This window comes from Plutella xylostella, chromosome 26 (assembly GCF_932276165.1).
Source record: "Plutella xylostella chromosome 26, ilPluXylo3.1, whole genome shotgun sequence".
Lineage (NCBI taxonomy): Eukaryota > Metazoa > Arthropoda > Insecta > Lepidoptera > Plutellidae > Plutella > Plutella xylostella.
In genome coordinates, this window is record NC_064006.1 from 7,933,226 (window position 1) to 7,949,369 (window position 16,144).

The 16,144-nt window shown below is 35.3% G+C and overlaps 1 protein-coding gene across 1 annotated transcript in view; it reads left to right on the forward strand.

Annotated features, from left to right (window-relative positions):
• LOC105398834 (complexin) overlaps positions 1-16,144 on the forward strand; it is a 272,602-nt gene that overhangs the window by 13,748 nt on the left and 242,710 nt on the right. Inside the window, exon 2 of the mRNA XM_011571071.3 lies at positions 8,586-8,636. The gene's annotated coding sequence lies outside the window, so the exon portion shown is untranslated. The remainder of the gene's footprint in view (positions 1-8,585; positions 8,637-16,144) is intronic.

Below are 16,144 nucleotides of genomic sequence, written 5' to 3' on the forward strand. Positions count from 1 at the left end.
ATTAGGGGGCCACCCACTTTTCGCAGCACATTTATACTCACGTGATAGGTTGCGAACCATATCGCCGTTTTGGAATAAGTACAATGCACTTAGGATACACATCTAGAATCTAGATGTGCAGGTTTCCTCACGATGTTTTCCATCACCGTAAGAGCATGTGGTATTATTGCAATGTATCACGTGAGCACTAAATGTACTGCAAAAAGCGGGTGCCTCGTTTGCGAGTTGCGACTACCTTCAGAGATTACAGCCGTGAGCATAATGGTGAAAAAAACATACAGAATAATAATAAATAATAATTATAAATATGTGGGGACATCTCGCACACGGCCATCCGACCCCAAGCTAGGCAGAACGTGTGTTATGTCGGACAGCTGATATAGTTACACAAATACATAGATAGATACATACATAAATATAAATATCAACACCCAAGACCCGAGTACAAATATCTGTCTTTAAAAAACATCTGCCCCAGCCGGGAATCGAACCGGGACCTTCGGCATAGCAGTCAGGGCCACTAAAAACTATGCCATTCAGCCGTCAAATGTGACAAAGTTTCTCAAGAATTTTCAATCATGACTTTCTTAAGGTTACATCGTCGAGTGAAGGCTGCATGGCGGCCGACAAGCCTCATTAATCACATTAAAATGGCGAAGTGACCCGTTTCATGTGACGACATAACTTGGCAACATTACCCTTCTAACACATCTAAAGCCAAACTATAAAGTCCTGACATCAAAGAGTGCGATTTTGCTAAGACTTTTTATGATCATCACTTATTTACTTACTTTTACATACATTTTAAAAATAAAATACCGATTGATTATGGATTTTTAACGGATTTGTCCTTTAATAAATGTAACAGATCGATTAAATACGATCTTAAACAATTAGTTAGGATCCACTTCCGTTTTCACGACTTTATAGTTGGACTGTAACATAACACTCACATAAATTAATATTCACTACTCATATTATACTCTACTATAATAATATTACATTAATGAGCAATGAAAAAGTTCCATTTACAAAATGCTGACACCAAATGGCCTAAATTATAATTTACTTAAACATTTAATTAAAATTTGAAAACAATATATCCAGGTTTACTTGGTAATATTCAGATGCGCTGTTAAATATTTCAATATTACAGAGGCGTGGCATTAAGCTAGTGTTATTCGTTTATAAGTAATTTGGTGCTTTACTCATTGCAAGTTTGTCATTGTTCGCAAGTTCTATTTTAAGCAACAACGTTATTTGTGTTAAAGAGGTTTTCATTATTAAAGCTTTTCGTTATAATCATGAAATTATGAAACTAAATCCTGACGTACGAAGGGTTACGTAATCCTCTACAATGGAAGCGACTTACATCCGGGTCCTTACACTGGTTTTACGATTATGGAAGAATCGGTAAATCGCAACAACTTAAGTTCAGATTTCCTCATGTAATTAATATTTTTGTAAAATATTACGTTATTATTAAAACGTTATGATTATGACAAATATGTAGTAAATATGTAGATTCTGAAGACAAAAAAAATAATTTCAGCGCTGTCAAATGAGATGAGATTTACGGAAACACTTATAAAGTCGAATTTTAAACCAAGAATATAAGGTATTGGCAGCTCTAAAATTATAGTTTGTGCCTCAAGAATCGACATCAGTATCTCCTTTAAATAACACAGATCATTTTATGAGATTTAATGACGTCGTTGCATAAAGTTATTTTTTTTAAATCATAATTTTGTATAACCATGCCCCTCATTCTCGATCGCATTTCTGATAATCTAAGATCCACAGTAGCCCCCCCGGGCTTAGCTTGAGACATGACAACTTGTGCTTCTTTATGTTTTTAATTAAGAGAAAACGGAAGACATTACTTTTTAATAGATAAGGCCTTAAAAAGGTTAAGGTGTTAATTATTTTTGAGTTTAAAACTTTTTAACGTTTTATTTAGTGTTTGATTTTAGTCAAGAAAATAAATATGAATTATGTGTGTACATTGTATTGTCCACCAACCCGTACTAGGCCAGCGTGGTGGACTAGGCCTAAACCCTTTCTTCATTGGAAGGAGACCCGTGCCCCAGCAGTGGGGACGTGATGGGTCGTGATGATGTGTTTACAATTTATTTTATACCATACAAGGTCTAATTGTTTGACTCACTCTAGATGCTACTTTTTGACTCTAAAATTCCAACAGGAATCTATCTTATGCAAGGCGAAGTTCTTTTATTCTATTCTACTTAATTACTGAGAACAAAAATAACAAACTAAAAGCCATCACTTCTTTACCACATTTACAAAAATTTATGTGAAAAGTGTAAACTGATAGAAAATGCTTAGGTATAGCATTAAGTCCGCCTTTTGCATACTAATATTTATATTTGTGCAAGAAAGTAAACATAAACATACCACGAATTAATATATTGTTGTGAAAACTTTAACTAGCGTAGAATTGCCCCAAACCATTGTACCCCTAGGGTTGAACTGCAGTTGTTTAGATATAAATCTACCGAGGGTTGCCACGTGAATTATTGCGTAAGTTCTGCAATGCTTCTGTCAGTCGACGACATATCGGAGTTTGTGCCGCGTCGGTTAGTGCTTCTATTTTTAAAATTCAATTCTGTTCGAAGTTTGAAAACAATAGTTTGCTTTGTCGTTGGCGTATTATGTTTGTTGCTGGCTGGTTAGAATTCCATTAAATTGTTTTAATGGAAAAATAATCTGTTTGTGATATTGATTGAATGTAAGGACTTTTAGAGCTAAAGTAAAATAGGTAGCAATGCTGAACAAAGTAGGTATGTTTAACTAGCAATTTAAAAAAGTGAAAATTCTTTCGTATTTAATATTTTTTTAAATACACAAAGTTGAGCTTTTAGAATAGCTACTATTTACTGGTTCTTTTAACAGTCATTCTTATTTTCGTTTTTATAGTAGCCTTCATATTATATTCCTGTTTTTGTGTGCCATACAGTGAGTATGCCCACCTAAGCACAAGGCATGTAAATGAAGATAAACCGCAGCATATATTACTGTTCAACACATGCCTAATTATTAGCTTCCAATCGATTAGGCTTGACCAGAAATACCGCCAGCGTAGCTTGGCCTCCGAATCAGGAGCTTTACAAATGCTAATGTATGGGAGAGCTTTATAATGACGGCTCAACGTGATTTGGTCGGATGATTGTGGTTTCAGGTGGAATTATTAGTTACCACGTGGTCTGTTTGGTCTATCGTGAAATAGGATCTGTATAGGGTACGGTTTTATCAGTGATCATCCAGTTAGCCGGTATAGATAGATAGATATATAGATAGATAAGTTATTTATTTACTTAACACAACATATACACAGGTTACACAGCAAGATTTCTAACATTAAGTTTAAGATTACATTAACACAAAACATTAATATTAGACAGACAGATAGATAAGCAACATGTGTATTTATCATGTTAGCAAAAGGGTTCTGACTCAGCATAATACTATGATTATAATTAAATAATCACAGCGTTGGTATTCTGCCAGGACCAATTTAGTGAGTATGCTGAAATAAAGAACAACAACTATGTAACGGTGTCAAATCTGGAATCACGAAATTTTAACAACTTTTCCGTGGTAATTCTACACTACAGGATGTTACAATAAAGGCGAAATGTGTTGACTCATGCTGAGTTTTACAAAGGAACTTTAAGCTAAAGTCGACCTTAAATGTATTGATGCCTTGCTTTGACATTAAATGAACGGAAAGAGACAGAAATATATTTTGCCGACATTATTGTGCAACTCGACATCAGGTGGTTATTCTAAACAACTTTTGAAGATTCATGAACAAATATTTTGTGTCTCCATAGGTACTTTAAATATACCTAATTATGTTGAAATATTGTGTACATCACGTTATTATCAATGATCAATACTTATAGGTAATTGGAGTCAATTGCCCGCACACAAGAGGTCAGGAGAAATGGGACACTGTATACCGGTCTTAGAAATCGGTATTAGAAATGGATACCGGTATTAGAAAATTAACACAACGTGCCTTTTCGCTGGTATTATAATAATAATAATGTCCTCCTAGCCGAATTTCGACCACGGCGGACAATCTCAATTGAGATCAGCCATCGCAGGAGTAGATTATAGTGCCCAAGTGTGTGCGCAGTACACAGGAGCACACTCTTCCATCACTCTCATAGCCCAATGGGACGGATTGACCGACACAACTGGAGAAAGCTAGGCGCAGGACCGACTGCTTTACATTTACTTTATTATACTGGTATTTTAATCATACCTTACCGTAGGTACTTAGTTCTATTTTCCATTCCGATATAATGTTACATTTATCAAAATTTATATAATTGGTGAGTGCATGTTATAACTTTCGCAAGTTCAAAAACACACTAGAAATAGGTAGGTTAATAAAATTTATCTATGATTTATAGGGCAAAACACCCAGTAACTGACCACCTTAAGGGAGTTGTTCCAGTAATTTGTCTCTAGCGCGCTCAATTCTTATCGCTTATTAAATCCGATTTTTGTTTTAAAAACTAGAATAACAGAGCTACATTCATGAGTAAATAGCAAACATGTAAAAGTTACTGATTTTTTTATATATTTTTGTAAACAAAAAGTAGCGATTTTCCCTGTAACTGACCACTGAAATCTAGTTACTGACCACACTCGATGCCAGTAACTGACCACCAATTTAAAATGGTTTAAAAATGGAATTATCATTAAATCTTATCATTATTTATTTATTTGATTACTTCATGTAATAGTACCGATCCTCTGGTCTCTTTTAATGTGTGACACATCACTTTAGCTCAAGGTTTCTTAACTGAAAAGTGCATTAAATTAATTCATCAGCTTAATGCATAATTCAAATGATATTATATCCTAATAATCAACCATTTATTTATTAAAAACACAAGTTTAATATTATGCATTTTTGTTAAATACTAAAAACAAAGAATTAAACACACATGCACATAGTGAGCACGCATTTTAAATTTACAGCTTTCAGGGAGATTAAGAAGCCCCAATGTAGTACCTTCAGATAAGTCATAGAAAGGGCGATTTTGTTTGTCCGGAACAAGCCAGGATCAGTGGGACAGGCCCATGAAGCATTCTTGGTGCCAAAAACGAGTATTTTATTAAATATAAAGTAGCGAATCGAACCGAAAATATTCGGTATCAACTGATGAGGAGGAGGAATCGTGGCGGATTGTATTGTCGACCTGGGAAAATATAAATTCCCCGCCGGAAAGGTAGGCCCTTTCCCCGCCGGTCCTTTCAGGGATGTAGGACCAGAGACAGATACAGATGGTTTTCATTATTGCTGAAACCCCACCCAGAGACTTTCAATGCGGCTAAAAGAGTCATTGAGGCTGGCCATTGTAATTATGACTGAATCAGATATTGGGGGTTAGTTTTTCAGGATACAAAGATGGATGCCTTGACGAACGGGATTTCAATGACTTTGTTGACTATTCAACTGGAATATTTATGATGCTGTTGAAACGTGCTTTCGTAGGTAAGTATTTTGCCAAAGACATGAGTAGTCATATCTGCAAGGGGGACAGGGAATCTTTGCCTCGTTGAAGAGGCGTCACTGAAGCAGAACATCGCTGTACTTTCTGCATTTTCCGCTGCTGGTCTAATGTGTCCGCCAATGATGCTATAACGTTGCCAGTGGATTCCGGATAGTTGTGGTATCGGATCCAAATGGCTGGGGTCGTGGTAACAACTTATAGAAGAATGCCCCATTTCTTGTGTGCCAATTTTACCGTTCTGTTTGAAATCCGTTGGCCGTTCATAATGCCATTGAAGGGCGTGCACCAGCTGAGGGTGCTAGCATTGTAGTGATGCTTTCTTTTTCCTATTTTGCTGAAGTGGCTCTGCCTGTCTTTGAACAAATGTGTCGGCGCGTTTCGTCGGTAACGTATATTCGGGTTGGGTCATTAATAGCGTCATTGAGGTCTTGTTCGCCAAGTGCTTTTGTGCTTTGGGGAACCAATTTCATCTGGTTCACAAGCGCTGGCATTGGTTAGGTTCGCCTTTAGCTGTTCTGAAGATAGCATTTGAGTATTTTTTCATAGAGTGAGATGGTGAAAGCCATTTGTCTCCTGGTCTTGCATTCTTGGAGGGGCTGCTCCAAGGATTATCTTTAAGGAAAAATGGTGATATCTGTCTTTATCCTGGAGAATCCACATTATCCTAGGCTGATAGTATGCTCCACTAGCGTTTTTATCTTCCTCATCAGCTAATACCGATTCTGGAATAAACTTGGACTATGTGTTTGAATTCCCTATATTTTAAAAGGTGCTTGCATGTCACCCTGAATTGTTTTGGAATGTCTTGTTGATCCTAGTTTGTCTCAGACAAGTGGAATTGCCTTTTCTATACTTTTTTTGCTATCTTGGCGCTTCTTCATCTCGCTGAAAGCTGTAAAAATATGTCATATATAATAATACCAGTAACTGACCACCAATTTACCCAATAACTGACCACCTATGTCAGTAAATGGAAGGAGTAAAGATAGAATGCTCATATTTTGACACAAGAAAATGGCACATACGAGCTATAATATTACGTACTTATTTTGCCTAAATTCAGCTTCAAGCAAAAATCCCAATAACCGACATAGGTGGTCAGTTATTGGAAAATCGCTGTTTTGTCTTCCAGCAACTGTCAACCCCATTAAATACAATCAAACGGGAAATAACAAGCTGAATCTAATCAAAAACGTAATCTTTATAATTAAATCTATATGGTATAATTTTTTCTTTTATTGATTTCAATATTTTTCATGTTAAAATTTACGATCAAAAAATTCACTTACCTTAACAAATACGTTAGTCACAACTGCAATTTACTCGGTTCGCGCGCCAACTGAACTTTTTCGATCGCTCACTATCCATCTGTTGGCGGCCGGCAAAATCTTTTGTATCAGTAATGCTCTCAATGAACCACAAAATAGACTGGATGTTAACTAGATGGCCCTGCTTGGCTACATTTCTTATTTTTTGGAGTTGAAGAGGAAGGTGGTCAGTTACTGGCACATGGTCAGTTACTGGGTGTTTTGCTATCTAGATTCTCCAGGACACATGTTTATAATATACCAAATACTTATCTTATCTACTTATCTACAAACAAAATTTGAATATACACCTTTCTTTACCCTGAAGTGAAGATCGTGGCTGTAACTATAAAAGTAATCTTCAAATTAACGGAAAGGAACCTTAACTGCGAGTCATTGGGGTTATATTGCTAGTAAACTTTATCGTCCTCGCGAATAAAACTGGCCATTTTGACGTTTGGGAATCACCACGGGATAAAACCTAGAATACTTTGCGAAGGTTACAGTGCCACAAAGTTATCTGTTCCGGTGACAGCTCACATAAATGTCTAATATTTCTTAATTCTATAAGATTTTAAGTTTGCTCGTATTATTAATTCGCTCTTGCGGTGTTAATAAACACATCTAATCTTTAGCAATATACAATTAATTAGTAAGTAATGAGATATGGATCAATTTAGTTCGCTCTCACCAGAACAGAGAGCCGGTCAGCTCTCACTGACGACCGAATGGCGTAGTGGTTAGTGACCCTGACTACTGAGCCGATGGTCCCGGGTTCGATTCCCGGCTGGGGCAGATATTTGTTTAAACATAGATATTTGTTCTCGGGTCTTGGATGTGCCCGTAAAATGGCAATAGGCCCGCCCCCTATTACATTGGGACTAACATTACACTCTGGCGAAAAGTGGGTGCAGCAATGCACCTCTGCCTACCCCGCAAGGGAGTACATTAGTACAAGGCGTGAGTGCGTGTGTGTGTGTTTTAAAAAAACTTATTTAAGCAACCAACTGACTCTCGCACCACCACATTATTCCTTACTTTCAAAAGGTAATATTAAACACACACACACACCTCCTTAATTATCGTAGAAAATTGTTAAAACCTAGTGAAAATAAAGATTTTGGTAGGTATATTTATTTATAGGCTACCTACCCCGCAAGGGAGTACATTAGTACAAAACGTGAGTGTTTTTTTTTATACGTTCAACTGCAAAATTCAAATCTATCGAAATTTTCAAAACATCAATTCATATTTTTTTATTTATTAACCTACGATTCAAAATCAAAGTCCTTAAATAAAAATAGAGTAAAAGAATAAAAAGTACTTACGAATTATTCACAAAATAGTTACACGCGACGTAAACTATGAAATTCAAAGTCATTCAGTGAGAAGTTCAAATTAGAAAATGAATTCCCCGAATCATCCTGTATCGTATCGACGTCGTGTCGGTGTCGTCTCGTTTCCGTTTCCGTAAGACGTCGGTGAAAGCTTTGACGTTTCTGTCCATGTCTATTCGTATTTAACTGTCAGCGAGAGTGACATTTCGCTGAAGCGTTTCTTGAAAACTTTTTGTGGTCAGATTTTTTGAGAAGAATTGAGGTAAATTCTGAATGATTTTTCTTTCTAATAATGATGAATGCTGAAATAGGGAATATGTTTAAGTATGTACCTACGTTTTTCATGATGATAATACCCATGATTATATTGTGTTTATTTTTTTTTTCAGGCGTTACCAGGAGAGTAAAGGGCGCGAGGAGTATTCCAGACATATAATAAGGTAAATATAATAATTACATATATTTTATAAAATACTAGCTGTTTCCGAGAGCTTCGCTTCGCCTTAAAAAGTTTTCCCGTGAGAATTCCGGGATAAAAAGTAGTTCTTTCTCAGGGTCTAAACCATATGTATACCAAATTTCATTCAAATCCGTTCAGTAGTTTTGGCGTGAAAGAGTAACAGACAGACAGACAGACACAGTTACTTTCACATTTATAATATTAGTATTTTATAAAACATTGAATACTTATCCAAAATGGAGAGATCGTAAGCACGTAGATAGGTGTGTACCTACTTAGACCACAGAATAATAACTAGTACCAGGTACAGAAGTCCATCTTCGCAATGGCTTGCAAAGAAATATGACTCCATCCCATAAGCAATAAGATCTAATTTAGATCGCGTTCCAGCCGCACACGTTTTTATTTACTTACCTACCAATTAATTTTTGAGGGAATATGCGCCTTATTTCGCTGGACTACGGTGCATAATAAGTTATACGTGGTTATACGCATTGAAAAAGAAGCCACCTTAGGGTTGCCTCAGCACCACAGACTACAACGTTTACTAAGCAACGGACTGACTTTGTAAAAAGAATGTCACGTTTTAAAACAAAATTAATTTGAATTTAGAATACAAAGCTATTCCAAACTTTTTTTCTATTGGAAATAACCAGAAAAAACAATAACAATTTCATAGTTAAGATATTTTGAAGTACATAAAATATGTATGAAGTAGTATCTAAGTACCTAAAACATTTAATTTTGTGAAAACATGTTTTTTTTCGTTATAATTTATATTATGGATATAATTTATATTATGATACAGAACGTGTTAGTTTCGTTAAGCACTAATCCCACTCAGCGCACATTTTATAATCGATTCATTAATACATTTTGAAGGTAGTTGTGTCTGAAAATTTAATACTTTAACGAAAACAAAATTGGAATAGACTTTGTTCAACATGGAGAAAAAAAGGGTTTGTAGTTCGGATTAATTTCATTTCAAATAAGGAACGTAGAAAAAATCAATAAAATACTTAGATTAGTTTTAGCTGTCAGCATCTTTTGGTAATCTAAAAAAAATTAAATTTGGATCACGATCCGTATTTAAGCAATTAAATACGGCACAGTATTTTTTGCTGCTTTTTTTCTTTTTATGTCCATTTTTCTATTCATAAATTTTAATAAATACCTAAATACGACATTTATAAACTAGTACGAAATAGGAACAAATAGCGCGCGCGTGTATCGTCTTCCGCTTGCGGCAGCCGACTAGATTTGCCCACTCGAGGCGGCAGGCGCCAGGCTGGCGCCTGCGCCGCCCATGCGCGAAGTGACACAGGCCTGCTTAGACTAAAATTTCAAGAAAAATAATCTACTCAGTAACTCAGCGTAAAAAATAAACTCCCCAAAAATACCTTCAAAGGAATTTATTAGCGCTCAGAAGTTACAAGTACAAATTGAAGGGCAGTGCGACAGGGTTCCAACTGTCAGGCCGGCGCGGCGGACTAGCACCCTTGTCACAGTGATCGACACCTCGCGCCAGTTTCATGCTTCGGGCGTAATTTCCTAAGTGCTTTGAAGGTTTCATGCGTTGACGCTAAAATGTAGACTGTGGAATTACTGAAAAGTATGTAGTAGCCAATATTGATAAAAGATTTTTTGAAAACTGGAACTTTTTCATTGGTCGTGAGTGTATTATTTGTGAATGTAGGTATATAACCGTAGCTTTCATAAAACCATAAGTACAATATACTTATAGCTAAGAGTAAAAGTCGGGTGCGTATTGTGACGTATAAAAACGAAATGTATAATTTCACATTAATAACGTTCACAACATATTATAATGAACGTTACGTATAACAACAACATATATATTTTCATAAGGTATAAGATCCAATTGGTATAACGTACATTTCATATAATATCAAAATAACTAACACTCATGAGGACTAATATCAATTCGTATAACATACATTACGTATATCAATTAAAATATATACTATCATTTTGTATAAAGTTCTTCTGATGTCACATAATCTGTGTTTAATTACCCAACGCCGTCAAAACTTCTAGCACCAAAACCTAAAAGATAGGTGCGACGACGAGCAAAGCGAGGAGGAGCGTGTTAGGTGCACATGTTCGTCGAAACCAAAGCGGAGTGCAGCGAAGCGGAGTGAAGCGGAGCGGAGCGTCTCCCAACATAGCTTCAATAATATTATTTTTTTGTTCATTATACATAATTATATTATATCCGTTGAATAATAAAATTATGTTATAAACGTTATATATTATGAACGTTATAGGTACATTTTAATCGATATATCAATTGAAATTATACTTTTTGAACGTTATTCTTAACGAAATTATGTATTTAGTAATTATACCTTCCGTTTGTTATACACAGTGAACGTTATCCTAACTAATATTATAAATGCGAAAGTAACTGTGTCTGTCTGTCTGTCTGTCGGTTACTCTTTCACGCCAAAACTACTGAACGGATTTGAATGAAATTTGGTATACATATGGTCTAGACCCTGAGAAAGAACATAGGCTACTTTTTATCCCGGAATCCCCACGGAAAATCTTTTTAAGGCGAAGCGAAGCTCGCGGGGACAGCTAGTACTTAATAAATTTATGTAGTATGGGCGTATACCTTGTCAATGTTATAGGGCAAAACACCCAGTAACTGACCATGTGCCAGTAACTGACCACCTTCCTCTTCAACTCCAAAAAATAAGAAATGTAGCCAAGCAGGGCCATCTAGTGAACATCCAGTCTATTTTGTGGTTCATTGAGAGCATTACTGATACAAAAGATTTTGCCAGCCGCCAACAGATGGATAGTGAGCGATCGAAAAAGTTCAGTTGGCGCGCGAACCGAGTAAATTGCAGTTGTGACTAACGTATTTGTTAAGGTAAGTGAATTTTTTGATCGTAAATTTTACCATGAAAAATATTGAAATCAATAAAAGAAAAAATTATACCGTATAGATTTAATTATAAAGATTACGTTTTTGATAAGATTCAGCTTGTTATTTCCCGTTTGATTGAATTTAATGGGGTTGACAGTTACTGGACGACAAAACAGCGATTTTCCAATAACTGACCACCTATGTCGGTTATTGGGATTTTTGCTTGAAGCTGAATTTAGGCAAAATAAGTACGTAATATTATAGCTCATATGTGCCATTTTCTTGTGTCAAAATATGAGCATTCTATCTTAACTCCTTCCATTTACTGACATAGGTGGTCAGTTATTGGGTAAAAAGGTGGTCAGTTACTGGGTGTTTTGCCCTACTATTCGTTTTTAAACCTCGTATTACTTACCCGTAAAAGTCTCATTTGGTAGGCTTATGTTTGTATTATTCCTATCTAAAACGTAATATTTTATAATGAAACGTATTTGAATATGTTTTTCTCTTTGAAGCTAACAAAAATGTAAGAAAAACATAACAAAATTTACGTTGAATATGCTTTTCCTGATGAAATATGTACGAAGTAATTTTTGTATCTCAGAGTAGCAATACAGGCAATAGAGAAAAGCGTAAAATTACACAAAATACGTTATACACAAGATATGTGTGTTTACAGAAAATTCTATGGTTTTCTAAGAAAGCTAAAAGTACAAGTATACCTATATAAAGGTTTTAAGGTTTATTATACTTTTATGCTTTCAACATTTACGATAATAATATCAATATTTTCGAATGATAACAAACTCTATTGTGCTTTATTACGTATGGATTGAAATCACGCATATACGTTCGCTAATATTATAAATGCGAAAGTACTGTCTGTCTGTCTGTCTGTTACTCTTTCACGCCAAAACTACAGAACGGATTTGAATGAAATTTGGCATAAATATGGTCTAGACCCTGAGAAAGAACATAGGCTACTTTTTATCCCTTAACTCCCACGGAAAAACTTTTTAAGGCGAAGCGAAGCTCGCGGAAACTGCTAGTTTGCTATAAATTGTTATTTTATGCATTTGTATTCTAGTCCTGTTATTTATAGTTTAGTAGCAGGACTTGACTAGTACGGTCTATTTTATCTTAAAATTTCCAATAATCCATTGTTTTTACCAGTTGTGGTCAGTAATTCACATTTTCCTTCAATAACGTAAAAATATATTATCCATAAATAATAAATCCATTCTACCTGAAACTACCAGGGTGGCATGATTGCGTAGCAGGTAAGTTATATGATAGGTTGTGGGCTACCCAATCCGTAGCTAACCGGAAGCGGTCAAAGGGTGAATATAATTTAGCCTTATCGATTCGATTAGGTATCGAGTTGGTTAATATGTATATAGGTAATGTAGATAGATGAGTCAATACATATTATAGGTAGGTAAATACTTTGTTATATTCGTCTGACATACAATAATCTCTAGTCTGACAATACAATCAGTACATTTTTTTTAAACAAACACCTATGGTAGTACCAATCTATACACAAACGTCTAAGGTCCACAATTTTTTCCAGTTCTCTTGAAATTTTAGTTCCATTTTTTCATAAATTAATTTCATAGTTCTTTGTTTCTTATCAACAACGGCTAGGGATCAATAAGAGCCACAGTTGCTTGGCAAGCTCAGAATTCATTTCCAGTCCAATAAACTATTAGAACGATGGTTTTATTTACTCAATTTTCTTTCTTATTGCACTTATTTGTGCGGCTTCACCGTCTGTATGGACTTTGGCCTTTGTGCTTCGTTAATGTGTAGGTATAGATTTGTAGTGATGTTAGTTTTTTTTAAGTATTTCTTGGTAACGAAATTGTTCTAACCCAAATATACCACCATATAAAAATTACTGTGATTACTAACCCAAGTATTATCCTTGAAACTGTAACAATGAAGAAATAAATAATGGAAAGAATCATATTTTTACTTTTCTGCGTTTGCATAATATTTTAAATATTATGTAGGCGTGAAACCATCGAATAAACGATGACGATGGGGTAAACATCTTCTTCAGTGAAATAGTGGTAGATTATGACTTTTGACAAGTAATTCTAATATTCTACGTCGAAAAAATAAACGATTTCATTTCATTTCATTTCATTTCATTTCATTTCATTTCATTTCATTTCATTTCATTTCATTTCATTTCATTTCATTTCATTTCATTTCATTTCATTTCATTTCATTTCATTTCATTTCATTTCATTTCATTTCATTTCATTTCATTTCATTTCATTTCATTTCATTTCATTTCATTTCATTTCATTTCATTTCATTTCATTTCAGTAAAGACACCAAACAGGCATAACAATTATTGTGGGGCGTAGCGTGGGACACCGTCCGGTCCACCAGACCGACGACCTCAGACATAAGACAAGTAGCCGGTAGTGGATGGATGACAAAGGCGTATGTATAGTGTTATGCGCTCGTTGGAAGAAACCTATGTCAAGCATTTGGACGATAACAAAGCCTTATAACAAACTATTATAACTATCTTAACTTAATACTGGTGTTATTTTCAAACGTTTTTACTGTTAAAACTTCATTTTTCTAAGTTCTCATTTTCTTTAGTTGTGTAAAACACTATGTATTAACAATAACAGTTAACAAGCTAAAACTTGTGTAAAAGTTTAATTATTAAATAAGTTTTCGTACCGTTTTATTTTCTTGTTGTTCTAATAAGATTATTATTAGTTGAGGCTGCTTTATGAAGTAAACTTTATCATTGATTAAATAAGTGGAATATTTTTAGGGCCGTGTGGTATAATTATAAAAATGTTGGTCTTTGAAATTGGTACTTTCAAGAGCAATGAAAAAGTTTAACTAACAAAATTTCGACACCAAAATAAATGACCCCAATATTTTCAAACATTTGGAGATTGGCAGTCAGCTCTTTGCAGCGCTCTCTATTCTTGGCTAGTTTAAATATTTCTTCGGTTTTTACACCGGAACTTTTTAATTGCTCGTGAATGTATGAAATATAAACTAGTATTATACCGAGTGAAGCCAACAATAAGCAGGCCACACTTCACGGTCACCGCTCGGACATCGAATGAATACAATATTCGTACCGTCGTTAGGACGAGGACACTTGTCGCTATACAATAGATGAAAGTCACTATATTTATTTTAGTGATAGTCTATTGTCTTATTTGGTATTTTTATACTATATTGTACTAGCTTACGCATTCGCATGGATTAAATTTAAGCTAAGCGTCCATCGCCATCCATCCAACGGACGAATGTTCATTCATTCATTCGAATATTCTTCGCACAAGTGCGTTTACTTCATCGGCATTGTCGACGCCGTTTCTCCATAGGTACATTTGTGAAAATTCGTAGTTTCGATACATACTTTACAGATATGTCGACGCTTACCTTTTAACGGCTTTCCGTGGGAATTCCCGGAAAAAAATCGCAGGCTTTTAGCGGACTGTGTCAATATTCTTGGCAAAGAGATACAATTATTATGACTTGCCACTAACGTGTTGTGGTTGAAAATAGGCTGCCGGTCATGTTAGTAAGGCGTTCCAAAAATATATCTGTTTCACCTTTTACCACATTAGTATATTGCACACTTATCTCAATCATAGGATTCATAGATGTCGTAAAAAACTTACAGATGTCACAACCCTAAGAGCTAAGGTTATATGAGACCACGTTTGGTTGTTGTAATAAAAAGGAGCGTTAAGGACATTTGTGGAAGATTCTAGAATAAAGACATAAGAGTTTTGTGAGTGCTTGTACCAGTTATTGCGACACAAACAATTTATGTTAAAACATTACTGAAATATGTATTCTTATGAATATGGAATAATATGGATTGATGTACACCGTGCATTTCTTATTGTTTGTTTTTCAGATTTCATATGAGATTAATTTGTATTGTTTCTGAGCTTCGTAAGTAGGTTGGTACGACTTTGGTACTTTGTTTAAAGTAATTAAATTTCCCTGTTTTTATTTGATAAATCTTAAACAAGATTAAAGGATGTTCGACAGATATAAACATCAGGTACTTAAATTTGAGTTTGTGTATAGTATTTGTATACATAAGTAAACCAACTGTACGAAAGAGTATTTCAGTCTCTGGACAATATTTTTATGGCTACCGTAAACCAAGTTTCAAAATACATTCTGAATATGCCCAATGCCCATGTCATGAATATGAAATGACGTAAGTTTCCTACAAGAGCTCAATTTGGAGGAACCAGGTGCAACATTTAATCCCTTCCCAACTACCAAGAATACAATCGAAGAACGTCCAACTCGAAGCAACGCTCCAATACCGAAACCATTTCTGCTTTAGAACGAGCCACGAACATTGACCTCCACTATTGGCGATCGATGTATATCTGGCTGTGCGCCAATATCTCCCGCCACATTGTTACAGATAACAAGCAAAAGTAGTTTTTGTTGTGTCGCCTTACAGTGCTAGTTCAGTTGGTGCACAGTTGCGATCGAACTGTGCGTTTGGCTCCCAGCCATTTCTGGGCGCCTGGTAGTTGTAAGAAAATGATGAGATGGAGATTTTTGTGCAGATA